The sequence below is a fragment of the Epinephelus fuscoguttatus genome, linkage group LG9 (assembly GCF_011397635.1).
Source record: "Epinephelus fuscoguttatus linkage group LG9, E.fuscoguttatus.final_Chr_v1".
NCBI lineage: Eukaryota > Metazoa > Chordata > Actinopteri > Perciformes > Serranidae > Epinephelus > Epinephelus fuscoguttatus.
Genome location: NC_064760.1, coordinates 20826225 through 20830950, shown reverse-complemented (window position 1 = coordinate 20830950; position 4726 = coordinate 20826225).

The following is a 4726-nucleotide window of genomic DNA, read 5'->3' as shown; positions in this document are numbered from 1 at the left end:
TTCATTTCACACCTGAAACCTCTTGTGTGCGTGCACACACACACACACACACACACACACACACACACACACACACACACACACAAACTTCTGCTCCAGCTGAAGGTATTTTCTAATCAAGTGTGCTTTCAAAACTCTTTACCAGGTTCAGTCTTCTTCTCTGTGCACTGCCTCCTGTCCTGTTCTTTATGTTCTTCATGGCACTTTCTTTCCAGCACATTATCTCTGTTCTTTCTCCGTCCGTCTGTCTTTAATCTATCCAAAATGTTCCTGAGCTGTTATTTTGGCTTATCCACCTCCACCAGGCCCTCCCTGCAGGAACAATGAACAGCTCTGCTCCAACATTGTTCTGTTACAAGCTGAAATACACAGTCCTGTTAAACAGAGGAAATCAAGTACTTTTACAGATGAGGGTGAAAACATGAGGTGACTGAAGGGGAAACAGTAAGAACAACAAGGTGTGTGCACGCTTGTGTCTTAAATTGTATATTTTGGGCCTGACTGTGTGAAACGTGAAAACACAAGCAGACTTTATCACCTCGTTATCAGCGGAGGAAGTTTCCAGGCAGGGGGTATGTTTCGTTTGGAGGACAGGACATGCGTTGGCAGAGACATGGCAGCAGCACACTCATGCCTGGCTGTCACACTTTATCTCTCTGAAAACAATAACACACCGTCTGTAATCTCCGCTGCAGACAGAGCACCTGTATGCAGCTCCAACTGAGTCATGGTAAATATAATTGGTCTGCACCAGGAGGTGAGTTGGGTCATGGCCCGCCGCCCAGGTGTGATTACCTATCAGCTGCAGGGACTGTGAGAAAGAACCAGAGACAACAAATACAGGCCGATCACACACAGAGCAGAGTGAACACAGGAGGCCAAGCTGAGGCTTATGCATGATCTGCTCATTATCTCCATATTCTGTACAGCCTATACTTCATATTGTTGCAGACTTAACTGTATCGTTTTTTAATTTGAAAATTAATTTCCTTCCTTCAGGGCAGTTCCCAGAGACATTAAAGCTTCCTGTAACAGTTAATCCAACGCAGAGAACAACTCTCTTTTTTTGAGTTGGTTAATTTTTCAATCCATCATTTAGTTGGCCTGGCACAAGGCGGGAAAAAATGAGTTGAAATGTATAGAATTAAGTCATTGTGTCTTGTGATACAATCATATAACAGTATCCTCTCTGTATTATATGCAGTTGTAACCATTGATACCCTTCCATCTGTCCATTCCCAACCATTTCAGTTTGGGCATAATGCCCTCAAACATGTAGCAGTGGTGCCTCCAAGGGGGTGCAAGGGAGGCCATTGCCCCTGATTGCCTCACATGTATAGATCCATGACTGTTGTGGAACGTAAAATATTAACTGTAACCTACAAGTACTGACATTTTCACCTGGCCTACATATTTCGACAGCCCAGCAGAAATCCTGAAATTCAAGTATGGTTTTTAGTTTGTGCCACCCATAGACTGTAAAGATAATGAAAGTAGCTACTGTGACGTCACCCATTGGTTTGTGGACTCCCACTTTAAAGCTTCAAGTCTGGCATTACGGCCATTGCTATCTTGATTTTTTGGAGCCAGAAGTGACCATATTTGGGCAAGAGGGTGGAGCTTTAAAGGAGCAAGGGGTGGATCTGACTGAGAAGCTGAGAACACTATCAGCTGACTGCCTGTCACTCAAAGCAGCCTGCCCTTAATTATGTGTAACTTTAAGCCTGAATAAAATGTAAACAGGTGGATTATTAAAAAAAATCAAAAATCAAAAAATAAAAATTCACCCCTCGGACTGTTGCCATCAAGAGGGAAATCAGCTATAGAGACCAAATTGTTTTTTGTACCAGGCTGTAAACATGTTTATTTCAGCCGTAGAGTTGGGCATTTTAACATGAGGGTCTATGAGGATTGACTCGCTTTCTGAGCCAGCCTCAAGTGGCCATTAGAGGAACTGCAGTTTTCAGTACTTCCATGTTGGCTTATTTTTCAGCCCTGCAGGTTGCTACTTGGTGCCACCCCAAGATTTTCAGTAGACCCATCTGGCAAGCTCTACGAAATCTTTCTGGGGGCACCACTGAGTCCTAATACTTACCATCACACTGTGTTTTTGCTGTCACGACCCGGCCTGGGGGAAAGATAAGATGAGACTCCATCTGCACTCCCAAGCACCACCAGCAACAAAGGATTAGCAGCTCTTTTAAGGGTTTATTTAAAACTCTTGACCTCAGGGTGAGGTTGGGGTCGTAACCATGGGCTAAAAGTGAAATCATTTCAGTTACTTAAACTGATTCTGAAGTGCAACTTCTTTTTCAAAGTTCGACTTTAATGTTGAAATGTCAAGTTTATTCTCTACAGTTCAATTTTACTGTCAACATTATACCTTTAGTAAAAGTTGAACTTTATTTTTGACATTTCGCTTTAACCCTCAAAATATAAATAAAAAACATCCTCCTCTGATTTATATTTCTTATGCCTGGCACTGCTGGAAGTTGGATTTTTTTCACATTTTGACTTTTTTCTTCTAATGCGAAAGAAAAAAATCTTCTTCCTCTCAGTTCTTCCCTTATGCCTGACCTTAATACTCTTCCACACTACATACAATCTCAGGAAACAGCCAACAGTCCGAAACCCAAAAGTGCTCTCCTAACTTAGCTTATAGAGCACATCCCATGGATGCACTGGGATGCATCATCAGTGATGTATCATGGGGTCATCGGGTGTTTCAGGTCTTTTCAAGCATGAGACAACCTCATCCTGGTGAGCCAGCTGGGGGTGATCAGTCCCTGGCTTGCACCCCAGCAGCAGTTGACCACGGGGCCTCCCTCCTCAGGCAGAGCCACCTACTGTAGTGGCTTTCTCTGAGGCACTGATGGTATGCTTGATGGCTTCTTGTCAGCTCCTGGTACTTGGCACGTTTCCAGACATGGTCGAAAAGATGACCATGTCTGGACGGAAGGTTGTTGATGCAGTGTCTTCTGGGAACCACGGCTGCTTGCCAAGATCAACTCTCAGTTGCTAGTTTGATACCGATCTTAGTTGTGGGATGTTTTCCTCTCCAGCCTTGACAAAGGGGATGATTGTCTTTGGGCGATGGTGTTTGCTGGTGGTAATGGCTGAGGCTACCATCTCTGCTTCTGCTTTAAGCACCAGCGGTAGTGACCTTCTGCTGGAGCCTTCGGGCAGCAGCTTAAGATGTGTTCAAGGGATCCTCCTCCTGAGCACAGAGCACAAGATGGTGTTTCACTCTTGCCCCAGACGTGGAGTTTTGCCAGTTGTTGCTTTTTATTGCTCGATCATCATCAAACTGATCAAATTTATTTAACTACTAATAATTTAATCGCTGATGCAGGTGTAAGCACAAGCAGGGCTGTTCAGACAAATGCTTGTGTTCATGTGAGGTTGTTAAGAATAAAGGGAACTAAATCTAAATATACTGTGTACTGTAGGTTTTGCGGTTAATGGGCTAAAATTTGCAATTAACCACAAAGCTCCTTTAAAAAATGGTAAACTTCAAATTCCTCTTTTTGCAGCAGAGCAGAGGCCCGAGCTCGCCTCCAGCAATGACAAATATGGGAAATGCTTCGTACACATTTCTAAAAAAGGGGTGGCTTTCATTATCAATAGCTTTCCCAAGAAAAGCATAATTTCACAAAAATCGCCGAATAATGAAACTAATTTGTGATCTGTGCTTTCAGTTTCTCTGGACTTCAGAGAATGATTGCCACATTTTCCTTTGTCACAACCTGCCAGTGTGTAAGAGCAGTGTGAAGGAATCTGTCTCTCTGTGGGCAGTTCAGAGAGGAAGTGGCATGAAGGGGGCAGGAAAAAAACAGTGTGATACAACAGGAAAAAAAAAGACCACAGTTTTATCACTCTCTCTTACATCACTTCCTGTTTTGGTTCCCAGACCCTTGAGGACCGAGAGGCCTCTGGCTGTAAGGTAGCACAAACCACAAGTAGACCTTAAACTAACCCTTCTTCTTCTTCTTCTTCTTCTTCTTCTTCTACTTCTTCTTCTGAAAGTTACTCCATTTACTGTGGTAATGTGTGCACACTGGATCTCCAACACATTTGTTAAGTAATACTTTCTATATTTAACTTGAGAATCATCAACTTCACATTTAACCTCCACCCTGATATATTTTCCGGAAGAGTCACAAGTGAGACATGTGTTTTATCACTGTCATGACGCACCAAAAAAATGTGTGTGATTTCTAGTTACTGATAAAAACAAATCAGCATTTTTACCTCCGCCAAGGAGGTCATATTTTCGCCAGCTTTGGTCTGTTTTTGTTTGTCTGCAAAATAACTCAAAAATTTCCAAACGATGATGAAATTTTCAGGAAAGGTTGATAATGGGACAAGGAACAGATGATAAAATGTTGGTGGTGATCGGTTGAAGCGAAGTGGATAAAATAATAAAATGGCGGGAAATCCGAGCTGCTTGGCGGAGGTCTGACTGTCCGAGTGCTTTTCTAGTTTGTAAATGTATTTTTAACATTCTGGTTAATATTTAAGTATAATCTCTGATAGGTATTGCTCACAGATGTGTGTGTGTGTGTGTGTGTGTGTGTGTGTGTGTGTGTGTGTGTGTGTGTGTGTGTGTGTGTGTGTGTGAACTGGTTTGATGGTTAATTCACACAAGTTTCCAGTGTGACGACATTATTAGTTAAACAGAAAACTCCTGCAGACAACATTTCACAACGCTTGTCCTGTTCTTACT